This window comes from Platalea leucorodia (assembly GCF_965183815.1).
Source record: "Platalea leucorodia genome assembly, contig: HAP1_HAP1_SCAFFOLD_195, whole genome shotgun sequence".
NCBI classification, from domain to species: Eukaryota; Metazoa; Chordata; class Aves; order Pelecaniformes; family Threskiornithidae; genus Platalea; species Platalea leucorodia.
This window is the reverse complement of record NW_028121361.1, coordinates 145,819-172,130: the sequence shown is the minus strand read 5'-3', so window position 1 is coordinate 172,130 and position 26,312 is coordinate 145,819. Positions and strand designations below refer to the sequence as shown.

The 26,312-nt window shown below is 51.9% G+C and overlaps 1 pseudogene across 1 annotated transcript; it reads right to left on the bottom strand.

The window, feature by feature from the left end:
• Positions 1-235: 235 nt before the first annotated feature.
• Positions 236-1,171, bottom strand: LOC309603778 (olfactory receptor 14A16-like; annotated as a pseudogene). Its single transcript has one exon. The product of its transcript is annotated as an olfactory receptor 14A16-like (transcript).
• Positions 1,172-26,312: the final 25,141 nt, after the last annotated feature.

Below are 26,312 nucleotides of genomic sequence, written 5' to 3'. Positions count from 1 at the left end.
AGCACTGAGGAAATCCCCTTTTATTACAGAGATGTGACATGGGAGGCCAGCTGGACCATCGGGCCAGACACATGTCCAAAGACTTTTTGGGTCAGACAGACTGGGTTCATGCCTCTGCAGAAGTGGAGTGCATGCAGACATTCCTGGAAAAACACAGTGATCACAGATAAAATGCCCAAAGCACAGAAGGTTCCCCAGATATACTGGAAATCACATGGAAAGAGACACGGGCAGCTTATTGCTGCTGAAAGACTACGGATTGAATGAGCTTCTTCAGTGCGTCTTTGACCTCCTGGTTCCTCATGCTGTAGATGAGGGGGTTCACTGCTGGAGGCACCACTGAGTACAAAACAGCCACCACCAGATCCAAGGATGGGGAGGAGATGGAGGAGGGCTTCAGGTAGGCAAACACTACAGTGCTGATAAACAGGGAGACCACGGCCAGGTGAGGGAGGCACGTGGAAAAGGCTTTGTGGCGTCCCTGCTCAGAGGGGATCCTCAGCACAGCCCTGAAGATCTGCATGTAGGAAAGCACAATGAAAACAAAACACCCAAAGTCTACACAGAAACTAACCACAAGAAGCCCAATCTCCCTGAGTTAGGAGTGTGAGCAGGAGAGCTTGAGGATCTGAGGGATTTCACAGAAGAATTGGTCCACAGCATTGCCTTCGCAGAGGGGGAGTGAAAATGTATTGGCAGTGTGCAGGAGAGCATGGAGAAACCCAGTGCCCCCGGCAGCTGCTGCCATGTGGACACAAGCTCTGCTGCCCAGGAGGGTCCCGTAGTGCAGGGGTTTGCAGATGGCAATGTAGCGGTCATAGGCCATGACGGTGAGAAGACAATACTCTGCTCCTACCAAGAAGGCAAAGAGAAAGATCTGGACAGCACATCCTGTGTAGGAGATGTCCCTGGTGTCCCAGAGGGAATTGGCCATGAATTTGGGGACAGTGGTGGAGATGGAGCCTAGGTCAATAACAGAGAGGTTGAAGAGGAAAAAGTACATGGGGGTGTGGAGGTGGTGGTCGCAGGCGATGGCAGTGATGATGAGGCCGTTGCCCAGGAGGGCAGCCAGGTAGATGCCCAGGAAGAGCCAGAAGTGCAAGAGCTGCAGCTCCCGTGTGCCTGCAAATGCCAGGAGGAGGAACTGGGTGATGGAGCTGCTGTTGGACATCTGCTGCCTCTGTGCACAGGGTCCTGTTCATACAAGAAGGGTTAATGATGAGGACATTTCTCTGAGCAAAATCTAAGCCTTTCTCCTACACCTTCACCCTGCTACACTACACCCGCCACCCCGCCTACTCCTTTTCCAGGAGACCTTCCTTCAGCTCAGTGGCTGCAGCCCTGGCTGAGCATAGTGTGGGGAGCAGGGCCTCTGCCCGCTGGCTGCTGAGGAGTCAGCCCTGCTCTGTAGCAGTGGGTTCATGGGAACGGTCAGGGCAGGGGCCAGTCCTGGTGCTCGACTTTGTCAGATCAAACTGCTCCTAGTGCAGAAGAGGCTGTCAGCATCTGCACTCCCAGTGCTAAGGAACGGGGATAGCGGATGGCAGATTGAAAGTGTTAGGGGTTTTTAAAGCTCCCCCCATCTCACCTGGGGAGTGTTCTTGGATGCCAGAAAGCCTCAGCATTTCTGCTGCACTCAGGGAGAGCAGCAGAGAGTCCTGCGACGCAAAAGGATTGCCTGGGGCTTAGTGGAGACTGAGGGGAGCTGGTCTGTCCCTCTGACTTGTTCCTTCCAAGCTGCCATGGGCTTGTTCTCCATGAGATGGGGGGTGATCACACTCTTGTGTTACCCTGAAAAAAAACCCAGACACTGCTGTGAGCAGAAGGAACCAGGGCAGACCATTAAACGCCTCAGCCTTTCTCAAGGTGTCAGCACCCCACTTCTAGCCAAGGATACGCACGTCTCATTCCACCAACCCAAAAGAACGTTCTCTGTCATAACATCTCTGCACTTCTCCATGGGGATTTCAGATAACACAAAGGTGCTATAGGACAGGTTTGCATCCTGGAGGGAAGTTGGGAAGGAAACCTCAGGGAGATAGCCAAGTCTCCTAATGACACCATCTCATTAAGGAAAACCAGCTTATTCTCCAGTCCCACACACTGCATTGCACACAGCCACACAGGTTGGATGAAAGCTGGGACATGTGTTCCCATGGACAGAACTTCATGAAAAGACCCACAAGATCAGTGTGTGACTCTGCAGCTGAAACTCCACCTCCCCAGAGAGCCTGGCAGCAAGAACAAGATAACAGCAGCAATAGCACAGACCAGTGGAGGAACAAGGCAAAATACAGTGAGGGCGTGGCTGAGAGAGGCCAGGGCAGAGGCAGTCGGGCACTCAGACAGCGTTCCCCTTCCCCAGCTGTGCACGCCACCTCCCAGACCCCAACATTGCCGGGCAGCTGCTCTCAGCCCCTGTGCTCTGCAGAGGGAACTGGGCCCGTGGCTGGAGAGCTGCACCACGGCTCTGCTGGAGCTCTGGCTGCAGAGGAGGTGGTTCATGCCTTGGAGCCCCCAGCCCTGAGGGCAGAGGCTTTGGTGGGTGGGAGAGGAGGCAAGGGGGCTTGCTCAGAGGAAGGGGTCTGCATTGGAGGGGATCACACAGAGTTTTCTGCATTCTCCCTCCCACAACATTTCTGGTTTTAGTTTCCTCTCATTCCCAGAGCATATCCCTGCTGCCTGGAGATTTTCCTGCTGGGAAGTGTTTCCCTGTGCCATATCTTTTCCCTGTCAGCAATCACAGACCCCATCCCAACCTCTGTGCACTCACCTTGGCCCTCCAGAAACCTGCCTGTTTGCAGGGCACTGGCTGGGTGCATGTTCCTGTTTGCAGGTGGAAAAGGGCAGGTCAGAAGAACCCTGATGGGTCCAGCAGAGGTGATGCTGGTGCTGTCCATAGGCAGAGCAGTGGCTGAGGGTACTTCAGGAGGCTCCTATCAGACTTACTGATCACTTGCTCGGCAGTCTCCGTGGCTTCTTCAAAGTTGACAGCTCCTTTTCCATTCATCCCTTTTCCACTACCCCCCCACTCCAAGTACAAAACTGAAAACACAAATTCAGGAAATCTGCATTATCTTTATGGCACTCCCTGCCAGGACCTTCTCCTTGAAACATCCCCTAGTAAACATTCTGGGGCTGAAATGGAGCTGTGAGCAGCCCTGACCCACGCAGCACTCTCTCAACAGCAGAAGGACCCTGCCCTACCAGGGGTCCCTTCTTCCACCCACAGATTCTCCCCACAGCACCGCTGGGAGCTCCCCGGGCAGGCTGAGCACTGACCCTGGCACACAGACCGCTGGGGCACAGGGACCCTGCTCTGAAGGACAGCCCTGGGCATCCCTGGCTGTGCACCCGGCTTAACATCCTTGCAGTCATCCCCAGAGGAAGGCAGCCAGCATGCTCTGTTCCTCTGATAGTGCAGCTTCACTGCCCTGGTTCTAGGGACTTACCGTGTCAAGGGCTGTGAAGATTTTGCCCACAATGAGCTCTCAGCGTCCTCCCACTCCACACTGCCTTTACAGTCTCTCTGCCTCGCTCCTCTCCCCTCGCTGCCTGCAGGCAGTGCCCTCAGCCCTGCTGCCCTTTGCAGAGGAGCTGCTCCTGGGCAGAGCTGTCTCTCTGCAGGGCTGCCCACTTGCCATCAGCTCCCTCCATCCCAGGAGCCCAGCCCAGCTCAGCAGCAGAGGCCCAGCCCAAGGCAGCACTTTCTCTGCCCCTCTGGGCTCCCTCCAGGTGTCCCTGGGGCTCCAGGGGAACCTGCTGTGAAACAGGCTGAAGGCATCTCTGATGTTCCCTCCCTCAGCTGGGGAGACACAATTTTTACCAGCACAGTCATTTCTTCTATCAGGAAAAGATTTGGGCATGAGAATCAGCTCACCATGTCCCATCATGAGACAGGACAAGCAGACAGTGACAAGGAGGAATCTCCTTTACCCCTTGAGAGGGAAGGGATGCAGATGAGTCAATAGACAATCTCATTTGTGGGTTTGCAGTCATGGAGCTAGGAGGTGACTTAGCTCCCTCCCATGCACAACACAAACCAACAGGAGGTGAGAGTCCTCTTGCATCAGGTGTGCAGGTGGGCACAAAATAGGCACCTGCATGGGAGCTCCTTGCCTCACTTCCTATGCCTGTTAATGGAGATGGAGGGCAGGATTGGGCTGTACAGACACAACCCCTGGTGATATTGAAGGTGTCAGGAGTGGTCAAAGATCTGTGCAGGCAACTGCAAGCTCTAATGGAGCCGTTCGTAGAGACAGGCCAACATCTGGGGGAAACCTCTTAGAGGCTGCTGGGAATTTTCTTTGGCCAACTGAAATGACAGCTGATGCCCAAATGAGGGCAAGTGAACCTTCCCCCACTCATTATGTTCTGGGCAGCCTTGAGAGTTATTCATCTGAACCACTGTAGCCGTGTGCCACAGGGAGAGCTCAGGCTCCCTCTTTCTCTTCTCCATCAGCTGTATTCACTAGGTCTCCACTCACTCTACTGGCAGTTTCCTCATGTTCATCCCCACATTGCCTTACAGAGATCTAGGTGTTTAAACCCAGGCCCACAGAGCTCCATGAGATGCCAAGGCTTGCAGAGACAGCACAGGACTAGTGACGAGTAGCATTCCCCATGGGTCAGTACTGGGACTGGCGCTGTTTAACATCTTTGTCGGCCACATAGAGAGTGGGATTGAGTGCACCCTCAGCAAGTTTGCCAATGACACCAAGCTGTGGGGTGCAGTCGACACGCTGGTGGGAAGGGATGCCATCCAGAGGGACCTTGACAGGCTGGAGAGTTGGGCCCATGCGAACGTCATGAAGTTCAACAAGGCCAAGTGCAAGGTCCTGCACATAGGTCAGGGCAATTCCAAGCACAAATACAGGCTGTGCAGAGAATGGATTGAGAGCAGCCCTGAGGAGAAGGACTTGGGGGTGTTGGTTAATCAGAAACTCAACATGACCCAGCAATGTGCTCTCGCAGCCCAGAAAGCCAACCGTATCCTGGGCTGCTTCAAAAGAAGCATGACCAGCAGGTCAAGGGAGGTGATTCTTCCTGTCTACTCCACTCCACCTCAAGTACTGCATTCTGGTCTGGGTTCCCCAATAGCAGTTGGACATGGACCTGTTGGAGTGAGTCCAGAGGAGGGCCATGAAGGTGATCAGAGGGCTGGAGCAGCTCTCCTATGAAGACAGGCTGAGAGAGTTGGGGTTGTTCATCCCAGAGAAGAGAAGACTCTGGGGGCAGCTTCTAGCAGCCTTCCAGTACCTGAAAGGGGCCTGTAAGAAAGCTGGAGAGGGACTTTTTATAAGGGCATATAGTGCTAGGACAAGGGGTAATGGTTTTAAAGTGAAACAGGGTAGGTTTAGATTAGATACAAGGAAGAAATTCTTCTCTATGAGGGTGCTGAGGCACTGGAAGAGGTTGCCCAGAGAAGTTGTGGATGCCCCCTCCCTGGAAGTGTTCAAGGCCAGCTTGGATGGGGCTTTGAGCAACCTGGTCTAGTGGAAGGTGTCCCTGCCCATGGCAGGCGGGTTGGAACCAGGTGATCTTTAAGGTCCCTTCCAACCCAAACCATTCTGTGAATCTATCATAATTTTATGACCAACAGGAAAGCAATTCCCATTCAGGGTGGGTGTGTGACAGACACCCCAGAAGGCATTGCAAGCAGTGCGATTTGGTGCCTGTGTGCCGCTGACTGATACCATCAGTCAGAGGCATCAGGCATCAGATGCCATCAGAGAGGCAAGGTCCCTTCTCTTCCCAAGAGCTGCAGGCATTGCCTGAACACAAAGCACATCACACTGGGGTCTTTACTCACACCCATGATGATACAGCCAAGGAACAGATGAACCATTTTCACCGTGTGCCTGGATACACCTTGTCTTCAAAGAAAGTGTCCCCCAAGCACAGCAATGAGTCCTACCAAAACTCAACTGAAACTAAAATGGTCATGCAAGGGCACCAAGATGAGCTCTTTCTACTTCAGGAACAGAAGCTACAGAGGAATCAGAAATACTGTGGGACCACTGCTAAATGTAGTAAGAGTAGGTGTAGGTAGGCTGAGATACTCTACGCACTCTTTGCCTCAGCTGCCACCAGCAAGGTCTCCCAGACCTTTGTGCTCTGAGGCAGAACTCTGGAGGAGAACACCCAGCAGTGGATGAGGATCAAGGCAGGGGTTACTTGAGCAAACTACACCCTTACCAGTCTATGGGACCAGAGGGGCTGCACCCAAGGGTGCTGAGAGAGTGTTTTTCACCAGGAGGCACTGGTCCATTCTAATTCCAGTAAGAAAGGCACTCGGACGCTGTGAGGGATCTTTTAAAATGCTGTTCATTAGTGCTAACCCTGTAAGGAGAGAATCAAGCAGATAATCTTAGGTGCCTTTAGATGGTGGGACCCCCAGGTGGTGTAGCACTGAACAGGCCTCTGACCCCCACGCAGCATGCCATGCAGACCCTGCCCACAGAAGACAGTCTCCTGGTTTGGTCATTCAAGCTGCTCTTAGCTTTGTTTACAAGAAACCACCTCTTTTCCTCATCTCTACAGTCAAAGAGCAAGGGTGTTCTCATGAGAACTCCTTGCTGCACTGTTAGGTACAGGCAAGGCCACGGAGGAGGCGTAAGGGCTGGTCCTGAGTGGGACCTGCCTGCAGGCCCCTTGGGACAACGAGCTGCTGAGGTTGTCCTGCAGCCAAGGGATCTGTGCAGCACAGCACAGGCGTGAAGGCCAGGCTGTATGTGCAGTGCAGCCCAGCTGGCTGTACCGTGGTCTTCTGGTCAGGATCACTGCTCAGGTTTCCCTGTGAGAAGTCTGCGCTCCACCCTGGTGCCACAGCTGAGCTGCTGCGGCCAAACCGTGCACAGCCAGGAGGAGGTGGATCGCAGGCAGGAGGAGCTGGATCTCCGGGGCTTGGCACACAACTGTGACGGTTTGGGATGAAATGAGATGTGGTGGGACAGCTTGCTTACATGGGGTTCTGTAATGGAGGAAAACAGGCTCTGCTGGAGAGACAGGCAAAGAGGATGAGTCTGGCAGAGGCCCTCTGCGTTGAGGGGATGCCCCCTGTGTTCTCCTGCTGTGGAGGACGACAACCAACAGTGGATGGGGATTGACTCAAGGGTTCCTTGAGCAAACTCAAGCACCTTTACAGAAATGGAGATGGGTCATGTGACCAGATCCCTGAACACAAGTATTGGTATGCCCTGACCCCTGAAATTCCACTTTTTGGTCCAGAGGAATATGATGGCCCTTGAGAAGTCCTGGAATATCTCCTGACCCATGTGGTGGTTTAGGCTGTGAGGGGAATCCAAACAGCACCTCTGACTGGAGTAATTTCACCTTCAATTCTGAAGTACAGGGCAGATGGAGGCACTTCAGACCTTCCAGGCCCTCTGTGGAAGGGTTAGGTCTTCAGAGCTGCAAAATGAAGATAATGGTGTTGTGTCAGTGTCCATTACATAAAGATTTGCCTTGTGTTGTGCTTTTTCCCAGTTTGGGATCTGCCCCTTGACAGTTTTTGGTAAAACCGTAAACTCCTCACACACACACACACACACACACTTGAAATAAGGATGAAAGACAGGCAGCAGAAGTGAATTAAGGGCAACATCGTCTGAGAGGTATTACCATGAAATGATAACAAAGCTTCACCAACGAGCAAAAAAGCACTGTTCTAAAATCTTCATGCCAGAATCTAAATACTCTCAGGTTACAGCTATCTTGTCAAGGAAGACGGAATGACAAGAATAAAAGCAGAGAAGATTTAAATATTAAGGAAGGATAAATCATTTTTTCTTCTTTTTCCAGTTTTCTTTATTTTTCTGCTTGCAGAACAAGTGAGATCAGCCTTCTCCTATTCATATTCATCCAGACCATCTCCTGAGGAACTCTGCTTGGCCTCAGTTGCCACGGTGAGCAGCTTTGGGCTGATGAGACCTGGGCAGGGCCAGGGGTAAGAGCAGCCAAGCCCCTGCCACGTATAAAGGAAGCCCTTAGGGAGCGCGAGCAACCCAGAGCACCACCAACAGGGCGACCAAACAGGGCATGGCATGTCAGAAAGGGCGTCGTGCATCAGAAAGGGTATGGCACATCAGAAAGGGCATGGCACGTCAGAAAGGGCATGGCGCAGCAGTTCACGCGGAAGGGTGTGCAGGAAGGGCCCTGAAGATCAACCAGGGAGCAATGTTCTCCATCCGGCGAAAAAACATGGCCTCGCTAAGCTCTGCACCCACCACGATGGATGCAGCTGCCCAGACAGAGCTCTGGTGGGAACACACTGCCACCCAGGTGTCAGGCTGCAGGGTTTGCCCTGCTCTTACACCAGTACCCGATGGCAGCAGTGAGCACCCCTGTGGGAGGTGTGCCCAGGTAGAGGAGCTCCTCTGCTTAGTGATGGAGCTCCGGGAGGAGGTGAGTAGGCTGAGGAGTATGAGGGAGTGCAAGAAAGGATGGATTACTGGAATCGCACCCTACCTTCCCTCAGACAGGCCCAACAGGCAGACAGGACCCATGAGACAGAAGATGCCTTATCCTCTCTCCATCTGGCTGAACACAGTGACTTAAGGGATAGGGGGCAATGGCGACAAGTTCCTGCCCGGCGCAGCATAGGCGAGACTCCTCTGTGACTGCCCCACCTTCCCAGGTGCCATTACCAAACAGGTGTGAAGCTCTGCAAGTGGAACCAAACAACGCCAGGGACGATGGTACATCCAGCTTGGAGGTGTCACCAAGGGTAGGTCAGCCTACACTCTGCATCAAAACAGCTTCCACAAAGAAGAAAAGATGGGTCATTGTCATAGGAGACTCTCTCCTGAGGGGAACAGAAGGCCCGATATGCAGACTGGAGCCACTTCTTAGGGAAGTCTGCCGCCTCCCGGGGGCCCGGGTTAAAGATGTGAAGAGAAAGCTTCCTACCCTGATACAGCCCTCAGACTACTACCCATTATTGGTTTTTCAGGTAGGCAGTGAGGAAGTTACAACTAGAAGTCCAAGGGCAACCAAGAGAGACTTCAGGGCCTTGGGCCGACTGGTTAAGGGATCAGGAGCACAAGCAGTGTTCTCCTCTGCCCTTCCAGTTGCAGGGAATGATGAGGGAAGACACAGGAAGAGCCAGCAGATCAATACCTGGCTCCGAGCCTGGTGTCTCTGGCAAGATTTCAGTTTTTTTGATCATGGGTTGGTTTACACAACTCCAGGCCTGCTGATGACAGACAGGGTACACCTGTCTCAAAGGGGGAAAAGGATCCTAGCACAGGAGTTAGCAGGGCTCAGAGCTTTAGACTAGATTGGAAGGGGGAAAGGGGTAAAACCAGGCTTGCTAGAGATAAGCCTGGGGGCGATACACCAATATTTGAGGGACGGTGTGCTAGCGAGGTCCTTTGGTCTGTCATCTCAGTGGAGGTAGGGGATGGAGAGCCATGCAGCAGAAAACACGCAAGGGCTATGGATGTGTTAGAAACCACAGAAGTGCATCAGAATGTTCACGTAGGAACTAGGGCTTCTCTCCCCCAAAAGGAGACAGGAGCAATGGCTCAACTTAAGCACATCTACGCCAATGCATGCAGCATGGGCACCAAACAGGAGGAGCTGGAAGCCATTGTGCAGCAGGAAAACTATGATATAGTCACCATCACGGAAACATGGTAGAATGACTCGCACAACTGGAGTGCTGCAATGGACAGCTCTAAACTCTTCAGAAGGCACAGGCAAGGAAGGAGAGGTGATGGGGGTAGTCTTGTACGTTAGGGACTGTTTTGGTTGTCTAGAGCTTAATGATGGTGACCATAGGGTTGAGTGTTTATGGGTAAGAATCAGGGGGAAGGTCAACAAGGCAGATATCATGGTGGGAGTCTGTTAGAGACCACCCAAGCAGGATGAAAAGGTGGACAAAGTATTCTATAAGCAGCTGGGAGAAGTCTCCACAATCGCTAGCCCTTGTTCTCATGAGGGACTTCATCTTACCAGATGCCTGCTGGAAATAAATACAGAGAGAGGAAACAGCCTAGGAGTTTCCTGGAGTGTGTGGAAGATAACTTCCTGACACAGCTGGTGAGGGAGCCAACGAAGGAAGGTGCCCTGCTGGATCTGTTTGCAAACAGAGAAGGCCTGGTGGGTGATGTGACAGTTGGAGGCAGTCTAGGGCATAGCGATCAAGAAATGATAGTTTTTGATTCTTGGAGAAGGAGTAGGGTCAGCAGAACTGCTACCTTGGATTTCTGGAGGGCAGCCTCTGGCCTGTTTAGGATCCTGGTTGACAGAGTCCCTTGGGAGGCAGTCCTGAAGGGCAAAGGAGTCCAGGAAGGCTGGACATTCTTCAAGAAGGAGACCTTAAAGGAGCAGGAGCAAGCCATCCCCAAGTGCCAAAAGACAGCAGGGGATAAGATGGGTCTGGCTGAATAGGGAGCTTTGGCTGGAACTCAGGAATAGGTGACCCACTTAGTGGATTAGGGAAAGTCTGTGGCTGTTGTCTACTTAGACTTTAGTAAAGCCTTTGACACTGTTTCCCACAGCATTCTCCTGGAGAAACTAGCGGCTCATGGCTTGGATGGGCATACTCTTCACTGGGTAAAAAACTGACTGGATGGCTGGGCCCAAAGAGTTGGGGTGAATGGATTTAAATCTAGTTGGAAGCCAGTCACAAGCGGTGTTCCCCAGGGCTCAGTACTGGGGCCAGTTCTGTTTAACATCTTTATCAATAATCTGGATGAGGGGATCGAGTGCACCCTCAGTAAGTTTGCCGACGACACCAAGTTAGGAAGAAGTGTTGACCTGCTGGAGGGTAGGAAGGCCCTACAGGGGGATCTGGACAGACTGGATCAATGGGCTGAGGCCAACTGTATGATGTTCAACAAGGCCCAGTGCCGGGTCCTGCACTTGGTAAGCCAACAACCCCATGCAACGCTACAGGCTTGGGGAAGAGTGGCTGGAGAGCTGCCTGACGGAAAAGGACCTGGGGGTGTTGGTCAACAGCTGGCTAAACATGGGCCAGCAGTGTGCTCAGGTGGCCAAGAAGGCCAATGGCATCCTGGCTTGTATCAGGAATAGTGTGGCCAGCAGGACCAGGGAAGTGATCGTCCCCCTGTACTTGGCACTGGTGAGGCTGCACCTCAAATGCTGTGTTCAGTTTTGGGCCCCTGACTCCAAGAAGGACATTGAGGTACTGGAGCGTGTCCAAAGAAAGGCAACAAAGCTGGTGAAGGGTCTGGAGCACAAGTCCTATAAGGAGTGGCTGAGGGAGCTGGGGTTGTTTAGCCTGGAGAAGAGGAGGCTGAGAGGAGACCTTATTGCTCTCTGCAACTACCTGAAAGGAGGTTGTAGTGAGGTGAGTGTCAGTCTCTTCTCCCAGGTAACTCCCACTCCTCCCCCAGCCTGTAGCGTTGCGTGGGGTTGTTGTGACCGAAGTGCAGGACCCGGCACTGAGCCTTGTTGAATCTCATGCAGTTGGCCCCGGCCCAATGATCCAGCCTCTCCAGGTCCCTCTGCAGGGCCTTCCTACTCTCCAGCAGATCGACACTTCCACCCAGCTTGGTGTCATCTGCAAACTTACTGAGGGTGCACTGGATCCCCTCATCCAGATCATCAAGGAAGATGGTGAACAGGACCGGCCCCAGTACTGAGCCCTGGGGAACACCACTCGTGACCGGCCGCCAACTGGATTTGACTCCATTCACCACCACTCTCTGGGCTCGGCCGTCCAGCCAGTTTTTAACCCAGCGTAGAGTGCACCCATCCAAGCTGTGTGCAGCCAGCTTCTCCAGGAGAATGCTGTGGGAGGCAGTGTCAAAGGCCTTACTAAAGTTCAAGTAGACAACATCCACAGCCTTCCCCTCATACACTAAGCGGGTCACCTTGTCATAGAAGGAGATCCAAGTAAGAAAGGCACTCAGACTTTGTAAGGTATTTTTTAAAACGCTTTGCATGACAGCTAACATTGTAAGGAAAGAATCTTATAGAGGATCTTATGTTCCTTTAGATGGTGGGTACCCAGGTTGTGTAGCACCGAATGGGCCTCCAACCCAAATGCAGCACACTATGCAGACCCCATCCATAGCAGGGAGTCTCTTGTTTTGGTCATTCTAGCTATTTTAGGATTTTCTTACAAGGAAACAGCTCTATTTGTCATCTCTACAGTCAAACAGAAGCAATGTTCTCAGGAGAACTTCTTGCTGCCTTGGTCGATACAAGCAAGGCCATGCAGGGGGCATAATAGCCAGTACCGAGTGGGAGCTGCCTGCAGGCTCCTCTGTAACAACAAGCTGCTGAGCTTCGCCTGCGGCCAAGGGATCTGTGCAGCAGAGCCCAGGTGTGAAGGCTACTGTGTACGTGCAGCCCAGCGCAGCCCAGCCCAGCCCAGCACTGACTGCTCCAGGTACAGTGTTCTGGTCAGGATGACCACTCGGGTTTCCCTGAGAGGAGTCTGCGCTCCACCCTGGTGCCACAGCTGAGGTGGTGCAGCCAACATGTGCATGGGCAGGAGGAGCTGGAGCCCAGCCAGGAGGAGCTGGAGCCCCATGTCTTGTCACAAAAGACTTGGCTGTCGTGACCAGGAAATAGTGGGGTCCCAGGTGCCAAAGAGGATTCAGGAAGGCCAGCAGTGGAGCACAGATGGGTGGACCCCCGAGAAGAAGATGTTGACGTACTTTGGAGGCTGATACAGGTGGTGCCATGGGAAGCAGCTCTGAAGGCTGAAGGAGCTCAGGAAATCTGACAGGCCTTACAGGACAGCCTCCAGCAAGGACAAAACTGATCTCTTTGAATAGCCATGAAGAGAAACATTCATCTCAGGAGGCTGCTGCTATAAACTGAGCAAAAAGGCAGCCCCCAAGAGGTGGAAGCAGGGGAAGCTGCAAAGGAGGACTTGAGAGACCTTGCCCCAGAACGAAGGGAGGATGCCAAAGCCAAAGCTCCCATAGGCTTGAGAGTTGCAGGGAAAATGAACATCAAAATGAACATCAAGATGAGCTGATAGAGGCTTAGAAGGTCATACAGAATGTGTCACACTCTGCCTGGAGGCCTGGAACAAGTGGGCACAGCAGAGGTTTGCATCTTGAATGCATGCCTCAGCCTAGCAGATGGGGATTCCCCCTGATGGGGGTGGCTGTGCCAGTCCATCCCCATGGGTCTCAATGGTGCAGACTCTGCTTGAAGACATTCCTATAACCCAACCACGTTGGGATTCATGCAGAACTGGCTATTCAAAATCAAGCATTTGATTCACTTTGCCTCTTTGCTTTGACATCTTTTCACTTTGACTACACTCCTGAAATCTCTCTAGGAAGCCACATAAGAATTGACGACTAAAGGAAAGTTATGCCCACAATAGGCTCCGTAGGGTGTTTTCTGTGGCAATGAGCCCTCTGGTGCCAAGTTCCTGAACTGCAGCTCCTGAAAGACTCAGCAAGCCTCCAGAGAGGAAGCACAGCTGAAGGTTTCAGAGGGTGTTAGCAGGCCCTGGTGAAGGCCATCACTGAAGAGACCATGCAGGGAATGAGCAGACAAGGTTCCTGTCCCTGGGGGATGGTGAAGCAGGGAGTCGGAAGCACTTGGGACAGGAGGACATTTCAATGTGAGATGTTTTCACACTGTGAAAGCCCTTGATGTGCTTCACCAAGCAGGATGGCCAAGCCCTGATACCCATCCCCTGCAGAGGGGGATCCTTTCCCTCCTATGATGCTCTGGGCTCTGCCTGGGGGCATTGTGATGTGGGAGTGTGTGACGGCAGGCGCAGGTCAGTGGTAGGACACCTGCCAGGCTCTGTGGAGGGTGGGTGAGGAGGAGGCAACGAGGCGCTGGAGCTGTAACGACCTCATGTCCTCTCATGGGTCTCAGTGGAAGAGACAGAAGCCATAGCTGAGTGGACAAGGGTCCCAGTTCTGTTGGGGTTTCAAAGCCCCACCAAGGCCCTTGGCCATCGCCACCACAGCTACACTGACCTGTGCCTGTGCCTGCTTCCTTGCTTCCAGCACCAAGCTCTGGGTCTCTGAGCATTTGCCAATGCCTCTGAGCTCCCCACAACCCATCCAATTTCTTCCAAAGCCTTGCTAGTGCTGCATTCTCACCCAAGAGTTCCAAGCCCCAGGCATGCTAGAATCCTCTGTTTAGCTCCCCATCCCAGCACTCAACTGCACATCCTTCTGCTGCCTCCAAATCAAGACTCAACCTATTTCACTTCAGCATGACAGCCCCCGACATGTCAAGTCTTCTTCCTGCCTTCAATGCACTCACTGCTGCACCTGCACTGCTCCCTCCCTGCATGCCCATGTGTCTCACCAAGCCTTCCTCTTCCCCTGCAGTGGTGGGACCTCACCCCAGGAGGGCTGTGCATCCTCCAGGCTCAGGGAGGTTTCCTGACACCCACCCAAGTGTGAGGAGTGAAGGAGGGGAGGAGAGCCAGGTCAGCTCATGGGGCATGACTGAGCACAGACACCCCAAGCAGTGGGCGTTCCCCATCTGTCAGGCTGAACCATGTACTTAAGGTAAAAAAAAATCCGTATGTGGTCAGTGCAGTTTGGGGACACCTGTGAAGCAGCCCTGAACCTGATGTGAATGACTTCTGGGGTCAGGGAGAACCTGAGCGCTCTCCCTAGTTTGCAGACATGAGGGGGAAGGAAGGACAGCATCATTCTGGCTGGAAGGTACCTCGGGAGGTGTCTGGACCAACCTCCTGCTCAAGGCAGGGTCAGACAGAGTACTCAGGGCTTTATCCAAACACATCTTGATCCCATTCCAGGACAGAGCCAGTGCACACTCCCTGGGAAACAGCTTCCACCGCTTGACTATCCTTATGCTGGAATAATTTCTCCCTCTATCTAGCCTGACCTTCTCTTCTTTCAGCCCATTGCCTCTTGTCCTTGTGTCATGAACATGAGCCTGACTCCGTGTAAGAGACTGAATTGTTAAGAACAATTGTCTCAAAGCTTGCTTGTGTGTTTGTCTGATAAGACCGGACAGTAGACCACTCTTTTGTCTGACAAGACCCGAGGGCAGACCACTCTTTGGCTTATCAAGTACCACCACCTGGCAAGGAAACCTGCAAACTTGCTGAAGTAGCAGGCCATTCTTTGGCTTATCAGGCACCACCAAGAATAGGACACCAACTGGTATCTGGTCAGGCTGCTTGCCCCACCAGTAGCTGTGCATGTGTTGGGTACGTGATGTTGCCCTGGGTAACCAAACGGAAAGGAGAGGGCAAACTCCCTCTCCAACACCAGATAAAAGACGGCACAACGAAACCTGAGTGTGGCCATCCACCACCGAAAAACTGAAGACAGGACCAACGGGACACCGCTGGATCCATGGTGGTGACTATCCTTTGCTTCTCTCTCTCTGGATTCTTGCTTAATTTCCTCCTAATATTTCCTGCCTTTCCTATCGCTTTACTCTTATATATTTACCCAATAAAATGTCTGATTGGTGGCACATGACCTCGTTTGTGTCTTAATTTCTCCCTTGGGATCTTTACAAACCTTCCCCGAGCCTGACAATCAGGCTGGGACTTAACACTCCGTCTTCCTGGGAACCCTGCAATGCTGCTGCATGTTTCCTACAAGATCTTCTCTACTCCTGTCTGAACAAGCCCAGCTCTCTAAGCCTCTTCTCACAGTACAAGTTCTCCTACCCTGCTGACCTTGGTGGCCCTCCACTGAACTGGCTCCACTATGTCGAGGTTTCTCTGGCATTGTGGGATGTCAAAACCTAGGAAAATATTCTGGCTATGGTGTCTAAACTGCTCAGCAGACTGGCTGTGCTCCAGCTCCTACAGCCCAGGATGCTGTTGGCCTTCTTTCCTGATTGCTCCTCTTTTGCCTAATGGAACCCAAGGACCATCAAAGCCTTTCCACAGAGCTGCTGCCCACCTGGGCAGTCCCTGGTCTGTGTTGTGTCATGGGCTTAGTCGACCTCAAGGGCACAACTTATTGGCTATCCTGAGGTTCCTGTTGGCCCATTACTCCACCTTGTCTTTGTCCTTTGGGATGGCCACCCTGCCCTCCACTGTAGTGTCTGCTCTCCTCAATGTTATGCAAAAGCACTCTCTCATCTCCTCTGGGTCATTAAAAACATATTAAACAGGGCAGGTGGCAGCACAGACCCCTGCAGGACCCTACTAGCTAGGTGCCTCCAGGCAGAGTACCACACAGTGACCACGTCCCTCTGAACTCGACCATCCATCTGGTTATTTACACACCAATTTTTTCAAACAGGCAGACCATAATATACTAACGTGGGCACAAGAATATTGGAGCAAGTGGGTGATGTTGAAAAGTTCACTGACTTCCAGGTCAAAAGACAACCACTGGTCTCCCCGCATCCAGCAATCCTATCCTTTCAGCACAGAAAGCAAAGTGGATGGTGAGAGACAAGCTCCCCTGGGCAAATCTAATCCCCTTCTCGTCCAGAAGCCCAGAAATGGGATCCGAGTGGACACATTCTGGGGCACAGCCTTTCACTCCTCTGTGCATCCTTTGGGCATTTTGAAAGGTGCCTGCAACGTTTGTGTTTTCCCCATTGTCAGGGCGTTACCACAGACTCCCTGACCTTTGAAAGATGCTGGAGAGTGGCCTGGCTGTGACAGTGGCCTGCTCACTCAGCTCCCTGGGATGCTGCCCCTCCTGTCCCATAGGCTGGGAAGGATGGAGTTTGCTCAAGTGATCCCTGACTTGATCCCCATCCACTGCTGGTTGATCTCCTCCAGAGTCCTGCCCTGAGTCACAGAGGCCTGGGAGACCTTGCTGGGGAAGACTGAAGCAAAGAGCACACCGAGAATCTCACATCTATCTACACCTGTTCTTCCTAAATTCAGCAGTGGCCACACAGGATCTTTGTTTTCCCTTTAACTGTTCCTGAAGAGGTAACACTCCTTATGGTGCCCTTCAACTGCCTTTCAAGTTTAGACTCAGTTTCCATCTGGACCCTTGCGGAGCCTGGAGGATGCTGTCCTTGAAGAGCAGCTGTCCTGAGCTCTGCCACCATGTCACAGCTCTGTCTGCTCAGGAACAGCTCCAGCTCCTCCTGCCTGTGCCCCTGGCTGAGGGCACTGCTGCACATTTGGGCTGAAGCACTGCAGCTGTGCAACCACGCCAGCTCTGATTTGTCATAAGGAATCCTGGTGCCAAGTGTCCAAGACACTTTGAAAAGGCTTTTTGTCAGTGCAGAGACAAGGCATGGAAAAAAGAGAGCTGCATGTCTTTCTAGCCCCAGGTCTAAAGACCCAGAATGAAATACCTATTTCACTCAACTGAAGATATCCCCCTGGCTTGAAGAAATTAGATCTTTCCTTGTCACCTTCCTGGGTGTCCTGTCTAATGATGGGACAAAAAAAGGGGATTCTCATGCCAAAATCTTTTCCTGATAGGAGAAATGACACTGCGGGAAATAAGTGTCTCTCCGCAGCTGAGGGAGGGAACATCAGAGATGAGTTCAGCCTGTTTCACAGCAGGTTCCCCTGGAGCCGCAGGGACACCTGGAGGGAGCCCAGAGGGGCAGAGAAAGTGCTGCCTTGGGCTGGGCCTCTGCTGCTGAGCTGGGCTGGGCTCCTGGGATGGAGGGAGCTGCTGGCAAGTGGGCAGCCCTGCAGAGAGACAGCTCTGCCCAGGAGCAGCTCCTCTGCAAAGGGCAGCAGGGCTGAGGGCACTGCCTGAAGGCAGCGAGGGGAGATCTGCAAGGCTCAGAGAGCTAAAGGGCAGTTGGGAGTGGGAGGATGCTGAGAGCTCACTGGAGGAGAATTATTCACAGCCCTTGACGCAGTAAGTCTCTGGCAGCGGGGCAATGCACATGAGTGTCTTGGAGGGGTCTCCTAGACATGGCACATCATGTTGCAGATCGGAATTGGCAGGGTGGTTCTCAGGGTTTCTTTACTGTGGAGAAGGACATGCTCTCTCCTGCCACACTGCCAGAGGACAGGACATCATGGCTGCCTTCTCCAAAGGATTGCTGCAAGAGTGTGCATCCAAGGTTGGCCAGGGCTGTCCTTCAGAGCAGGGTCCCTGCACCACAAGGGGCTGTGTGCTGGGGCAGGGACTCTGCCACCTGCCAGGGTCAGCACTCAGCCCACCCAAGGAGACCCCCACAGCTCTATGAGAAGAAGCTGTGGGTGGAAGGAGGGACCACTGGCAGGGCAGTGTAGGATCCTTATGATGTTGAGAGGGTGCTACATGGGACATTGCAGCTCACAGATTGAGCTCATGCCCAAGTCATTTCCGAGGGGACTTTTCATGAGTCCATTCAGGGCAGGGCTCTCCTGCTTCAGTCTGTGCTTTCCTCAATTTGTGCTTCCACTTTTCTCTGGTTCAGCTTGGTGGGAATGGAAACACAGTTGTGTGCGTTAGAGAAAGGGCTGAGACAGCTAAACCATCACACTGAGGTTTACTGGGAACTTCAGCAAGTGCCTTCACCCTCACAAGCCCACAGATAACACCAGCATCACCTTTCCAGGTTCATCAGGGTTTGCGTGACCTGTTCTTTAGCACCTGCACACACAGAGCAGCTGCAGGGTGTGCTGTGCCCTGAGGGTGCCTGCCCTGCACTGTCACTGTCCGGGAGGTGGTGTGCAGTGCTGGGTAAGCGAAAGGCTTTCCTGAGTGCCCCCTGTCTCTCTCCTTGCCTCCCTCAGCTGCTCTTGGTCTTGATGTCAGGCTCTCTGGGAATGGGAGTTTCAGCTGCAGAGTCAGGCACTGATCTTGGGGGTCCTCCCATTTGGGTGTGTTTATGGCAATGAGGTGTCCCAGCTTTCCTCTAACCTGTGACGCTCTGGGCAATGCAGTCTGTGAGGCTCGAGAATGAGCTGACCCTCCCTTAACCAGATGCCATCATTAGCACAGCTGGCTACCTCCTTGGGCTGTCCTTCCAAGCTGTGAGCTGCCTTCCAGGATGCAAACCTGCCCTATAGCACTTTAAGTTATCTGAAGGCACCATGGAGAATTGCAGAGATGCTACAAGAGAGAAAATGCTGATGAGTTTCTGAAATGAGCCATGTGTGCCTTAGGCTAAAACTGGGGTGCTGAGACCTTGAGAAAGGGTGAGACATTTAGTGGTCTGCAGTGGATCCGTCAGCTCCCAGCAGTGTCTGGTGGTTTTTCAGGGTAAAGTGGGAGTGTGATCGCCCTCCATCTCAGTTAGATGCAAGCACAAGGCAGCTGGGAACTAGATGGAGAAACAGACCGGCTCCCCTCCCTCTGCACTAAGCCACAGGCACTCTTGCCTCGCAGGACTCCCTCTGCCCTGAGAGCAGTAGAAATGCTGAGGCTTTCTGACATCCAAACACACTCCCCATTGGAGATGGAGGGAAGCTGTAAAACTAACCTCTCCAACTGCCTTCTGCAATCGCTGTTCCTTAGCACTGGGAGTGCAGATGCTGACAGGCCCTTCTGCACTAGGAACGGTTTCATCTGACAAAGTCAAACACCAACACTGGACCCTGCACCGACCGTTCTCATGAACTGTTTCCTGCAGAGCAGGGCTGACCCCTCGGCAGCCAGCGGGCAGAGGCCCTGCTCCTCAAGGCACACTCAGCCAGCGCCAACCTGAGCTCCAGGCACGGAGCTGAAGGAAGTTCTCCTTGAAAAGGAAAAGGGTGGGTGCGTGTGTCAGGGAGAGGGTCCAGGGGAAATGGACTTGATTTTGATCAGAGAAGTTCATCCTAACTTGTCTCTGCCTTTTCCTCCTTGGACAGTGCCCCATGTCCAGAGGTAACAAATGTCCAACACCAGCTCCATCACCCAGTTCCTTCTCCTGGCATTTGCAGGCACACGGGAGCTGCAGCTCTTGCACTTCTGGCTCTTCCTGGGCATCTACCTGGCTGCCCTCCTGGGCAACGGCCTCATCATCACCGCTGTAGCCTGCGACGACCATCTCCACACCCCCATGTACTTCTTCCTCCTCAACCTCTCCCTCCTTGACCTGGGCTGCATCTCTACCACTGTCCCCAAAGCCATGGCCAATTCCCTCTGGGACATCAGGGCCATCTCCTACACAGGATGTGCTGTCCAAGTCTTTCTGTTTGTCTTTTTTATTTCAGCAGAATATTGTCTACTCACCATCATGGCCTATGACCGCTACATGGCCATTTGCAAACCCCTGCACTACGGGGCCCTCCTGGGCAGCAGAGCTTGTGTCCACATGGCAGCAGCTGCTGGGGGCACTGGGTTTATTAGTTCTGTGCTGCACACTGTGAAAACATTTTCCCTACCCCTCTGCCATGGCAATGCTGTGGACCAGTTCTTCTGTGAAATCCCCCACATCCTCAAGCTCTCCTGCTCACACTCCTACCTCAGGGAGGTTGGGCTTCTTGTGGTTAGGGTCTTTGTGAACTGTGGGTGTTTTGTTTTCATACTGGTGTCCTATGTGGAGATCTTCAGGGCTGTGCTGAGGATCCCTTCTGAACAGGGACGCCACAAAGCCTTTTCCACGTGCCTCCCTCACCTGGCCGTGGTCTGTCTGTTTATTAGCACGAGCATGTTTGCCTACCTGAAGCCTCCCTCCATCTCCTCCCCATCACAGGACTTTTTGGTGGCAGTTCTGTACTCGGTGGTGTCTCAAGCTGTGAACCCCCTCATCTACAGCATGAGGAACCAGGAGCTCAAAGATGCAGTGTGGAAAATGATGACTGGATGTTTTTCTGAAGCAATAAACTGTCCATTTTCTTATGCATACCACTTATAACGTATCTCATTACAGCTCAGCCTTTCTTCTGGAAGTTTGGTGGTTGTGGTATTTTTTTTTTTTTATTCAGTTTTATTTGTGATAATGTTGTGCACAAAGAAATGTCAGTTTTCATACTAATAGTGTCTAATTCACTATCTACCTTTCTAGTGTTAGCCAGAGCCTTGAAATGAGAACCATGTTCTCTGTGCATTTAAAAAATAAAGGACCCTGCAGCGACTTGTTTGTCTGAGACTTTCCTTTTTCTGAGACTTTCTCTGGAGCTGCACGGCACTGCCTGTGTGCAGAGGTGGAGGGGGAAAGAGTCTCAGCACAGCAGCACGGCCAGGCAGCACCAGCGCTTGGTCTTTCCAGAGCTGCTCTCTTAAATTCCACACTCTCTTTCTGAGCTCCTCTCTTGGTGTAAGGAAGGATTGCTCTGGCAGCTGGGTCACAGGCCTTTTGTGTGGCAGTCCTGTCACTGCAGGCAGGGACAGGCCATGGGCACTTCTGTGACAGAGCTGACCTCCAGAACAGAGTTTCCATCATACAAGGGGTTCTCCTGATGGCAGTGCCTGAAATTCTACTTTTTTCGCTCAAGAACAAGCCCAAGAAAGTGCCCTCAAGAGGAAAACACAGCTAAACTGTTTGAGTATTCAGTGTGGGAGCATGTGGCAGTGTCCTTGCACAGCCAGGCCTCCTGGGGGAGATAGGAAGGACCAGCAGAGCAGGCTCTGGGCTGAGCCCATGGTCACTGGACACCCCAGGGAAGCTGCTCCAAGGCAACCGTCACAGAGCAGCCCATGACAATCACCCTTTCCAGCACTGGACTGTCACCCCACCTCGTACAGGTTGTTTATCCCTCCGCATTTGGCACACCAAATGACTAGGTCAGAAGTCCATGTTTGTGTTGTACAGAGGTGAGATCACGGAGGAGATATTCCTGGAAGACATGTCAAAGCGTATTGAAGAGAGGGAGGTGATTAGAGAAAGCCAACACGGCTTCACAAAGGCCAACTTGTGCCTGACTACTCTAGTGGCCTTCTGCCATGGAGTTACTGCATTAATGGACAAGGGAAGAGCTACAGACATCACCTGTCTAGCCTTCTGTAAGTCCTCTGAAATGAACATAGCAGACATTTTAGAGGGATTGCCCATAGACCAAGGGACTGATCTCTGTGTGTTTATATCAAAAGAAAGGAAAAATGGTGGTGATTAATTGGAATGTATTGGAAAGTGTGGGACCTGGGCATGAGGTATATGGTACAGAATGAGGGGTGGATACTGTCCTTGGTTCGTCTGGGATACAGGTAATTTTATTTGGTTTTCTGTGGTATCTGGTATCGTGCTGTGTTTTGGATTTAGCATGAGAATAATGTTAAGAACACACTGATGTTTTAGTTGTTGCTAAGTAGTGCTTACACTAGTCAAGGGCTTTTTAACTTCTCATGCTCTGCCAGCGAGAAGCTGGGAGGGGACACAGCCAGGACAGCTGACCCAAACTGGTCAAAGGGATATTCCATACCATATGACATCATGCTCAGTATATAAACTGGGGGGAGCTGGCCAGGGAGGGAACCGTTGCTCGGGAACTGGACGAGCATCAGTCAGTGGGTGGTGAACAATTGCATTATGCATCACCTTTTTTTTATATTCTTATATCATTATTATTACTATTGTTATGATGATGATGATGATGATGACAATTTTCTCTTCCTTTTCTGTCTTATTTAACTGTCTTTATCTCAAGCCATGAATTTTACTTTTTTTTTTTCCCCCTCTATTCTCTCCCCCATCCCACTGGAGAGGGTGGGGAGTGAGCCAACACCTGTGTGGTGTTTAGCTGCCTGCTGGGTTAAACCACAACAGTGTCTTTGGAGGGGATTTCTTTTTTTTTTTGAAAGGAAGGTGTTTTCCAGAACTGGGAATGGACGTAGGACACAAATGTCTTCAGCTACAGGGACACAGACACCTGGTGCCAGCAGAGATGCCCTGGGAACGTCTGCCCAGCCTCCACCTGCAGCCTGCAAGGTGCTCTGGTCTCCCCGAGGTCCTCTGGGATAGATGCCAATCCCAGGCCAGCACCTCAGCTACACTGAGACCCCTGAAAGTGGCACTGCCTTTTTGTGGTCCGACAACTGATGTCTGCCTGGAAAGGTGCACAATGCTTTTTTTTTTTATAATTAAATAAAAAAAAATTACGAGCACATTTGCATCAGCTGAATCACTGGAGTACTTTCAAGAAACAACAATGTTTTCCCACCATGACAGAATAGGAATTTCCTGGAAGTGTACTAATGGCAGGAGAAGAAATATTGATCTTCGCCTGGACTTGTCTTACCACTACTCTGTCTAGTATCTCATCTCCCTCATCATTCAGGTGTTTCCACCTCTCCTGAGTAAGTGGCCATGCCTAAGGACATCTTCTCAGCAGACTCTCTGGATGTATGCCCTTCCCATTGTTGTCAGGTTTCCTCCTCCACTTGCTCTTGGATCATTCAGATGCCTCTCAACTTCCTGGTTTCTGCTTTGAGCTTTAGGGAGTTAGAGACTTGCCCCGTTTTTCAGGAGTCTAATTAACTCTTTAGTCAACACCTTAATCGTGTATTTATATCTATCCTTTCTTATCTGTCTAAAAGTGTTCTTGTACAGAAATCCCTTGTGAAAGGCGGACCACGTTAGCTGCTGCTTGGACTCAGCAGACAGCTGAGGAGAGAGTTTTCAAGCTGATTAAATTGCATCACGTTTAACTTTTGTTTGTTGGCAATGAAGAGAAACCTTTCAGTGGCTGTGTGCAGCCCAGTTCTCTAAGGAAAGCAGGTGGGAGCTGATGCAAAGGAGCTGTAACATCCATATGCAGAGCTCAGTCGAGAAGTCTGGTATGAGGAAAGGGATGCAAGTCCCAGGTGGCCGATGAGGGAACTGGTGGGCTTGGGGAGGTGAGGAGCAAGGTCGTCCAGGCAGACCTCAAGGGACTACTTTTCCTTCCCTTCCAGACCTCCTGACGAATCATCTTAGATCAATATCCACTGGAGCATGCTGCTTCTTCAGTAGGCTGAAAAATTAGACAAAATACCCTTAAGAAGCAAAACTGATTTTTTTTACTGAACTTTTCCTCTTTGCCTACCCCACTGAAACAGCTCCAATTAGCTGTACAAGACATGAAGACTTGAAAAAAAGTGCAGGAACAGCAAGGCACAGTAGGGCTTTCTGCATTGTAATGAGCCCCAGGGTGCATTTGGTGCTGAGTCCTTGAGCCTGAGATACTGAGGGGAGATTTGCACAAACCTTTCCAGAAGTCAAAGTCAGAAGCAAAACCCAAAGTACCCTGAAGCATTAAGGGGTCCCTCTGAGGGCCATTACTGACAAGGCCTCCCCATGGACTCCTTAGAGCAGAAAATTGGAGGCAGTGCTGGCAGGCAGGCAAAGGCAGAGTGCAAGCGGCTCTGATGCTTTCTCAAGCCTTGATGTGTTTCTCAAGCCAAACCCCAAGCCCTGACCCTTGATCGTGTCCCTCACGTGTGGCTCAGGGCTCTTCCTGGGGCACTGGGATGTGGGCTGTGCGATGCCAAGTAAAGGACAACGGTATCACACTGCCTGGCCTCTCTGCCAGGGTGCAAGGAGGCAAGGAGGTTCCGGTGGCATGAGGACAATGTGTCTCCTCACAGGCCTTGGTGTCAGAGGCATCAGCCATAGCCCAGGGGACCAAGGCCTCCATTCTGTCAGGGACTTCTCAGCACCCTTGGCCATCTCTACTGCAGGCTGTCCTAGGCTGTCCCATGCCTATGCCTGTTTCTCTTCAGGCTGTAGACACCCAACCTGCTTCCACCACACACCATCTTCCTCCCTGTACTGATGTCTCTCTGTCCTCACTGGTGACTCTTCTTTGAAACAGACTCATTTCCTGATCCAGACTCCCTCTGGGTGACCTCTTGCACCACAGCACTGGCCTTGGAGTGACATTGCTTTCTTCCTCATGTCCAGTCTGGACCTACCAAACTGCAGGTTTTGCTAGTTTTCCTTTTTCATGGTCTTTCCCAGGTGCCACCACCTCTGAAAGCATATTTCAAGCTGTCATGGCCTACACGATCCCACACTCCCCAGATCTTCTGATTCACTTGGCCTAAGAAGCCCAGGTCTCTCAGTCTGTCTACACATGGCCCCTAACCCCAACTTGGCAGACCTCTGGATCATCTTCAGTTTCTCGCCATTCCTCCAGAATGGGGACCCCCACACTGGGACACACTATTCCAGATGTGGCCACACCAGTGCTGAGTCAAGATGGATGACAACTCCCTTTGTCTGATGGCCATGCTCCTCCCAGTGCGGCCCAATATGCACATGGGTATGTTCACGTTTAGCACCATCACTGGCTGCTATGGCACCCCTTGTAATGCCCAGGCCCTTTTCTTTGAGGTTGCTCCTCATCCAGCCCAGTCTGAGCCTGCCTTGATGAGGACATACTAGTTAAATGAAATTGCAAGCCAAGACAGGTATTACCACGGAGGGCATCCCAGAAATACCACATGAGGGTACAAAGCAAGACAAACCATATCTGATGAGAAAAGGGTAACCAGAGGTGGACTATTTGTATGGGAGGGCATGAGCATGATCAAAGGGAAGAACTTGGGAGGGGCAAAAGAGGGAAAAAGAAAATACAAGGTGAAGCCAAGGACATGGCCAGGGCTGTTCAGGGGTACCTGCCAAGCAGCCCTTCACCTGCAACAGACTGATTGGAGTGGGGCAAGAAAGCTGCACTTGCTCTGACCATAGTTATGCCTGACTGACTTCCAGGGTCATGGGGAACCTGAGTGCTTTCCCTCAAATCCTCAAGAGAAAAGCCATGGTGGCTGGAAACACGGAATCGTTCAGGCTGCAAGTGACCTCTGGAGGTTTCCAGTCCAACCTCCTGCTGACAGCAGGGTCACCCATGGGGTCACACCAGGTTGCACAGGACTTCATTCACGTTGGGCTTCAAACCCACCAAAGATGGAGATGGCACCTCCTCTCTGGGAAACCTTGATCATTGGCCCTCATCATCCCATCATGCACAACAGGGAAGAGCCTGACTCTTCCGGATCACCTCCTGGTAGGTGTGGGAAGGCTGTTCCAATGGTCTCCCCAAAGCCTTCTTTTTTTCCACTGAGTCAACAAATCCAGCTTTCTTAATCTAGGAAAATTGCAAAATGACAACACTGTGACAGCGATTAGAGGAGATGTTTCTGTTTACTTTTGGAGAGACCTTAAGGTACAGTTTTAACCCTCATGTCTTCAAAGGATGGCCCCTGCTAAGCAAGAGTCCCTCGCTTGTGCAAATCACCAGACGTTGCCCAGCACGTGGGTCAGTGCACCTGGCATTAGGTATTGAAAAGTTAAGCTGCTGAGCCTGTGTTAAGTACAATTCCCTGAAGTGCCATAGATGACTATAGGAGGAGATGACACCATCCTCTGTACTGCTCCTTCCTCCTCGCTGTCAAAGGAGACCAGGCAATAAACTCATCTTTTTAGACATTGCAGTCATAAAAGTCTATGTTGGAATAAGTTAATTCCCCTGAATTTGCTAGATCAGCTGAAGTATTGGCTCTGAGAGCATTGCGTCAAGGACTGGACATTTACTTCACCAGACCTGATCTGCAGACAGCTGCCTTGTTACTCAAAACTACATTTCTGACCAATATTCA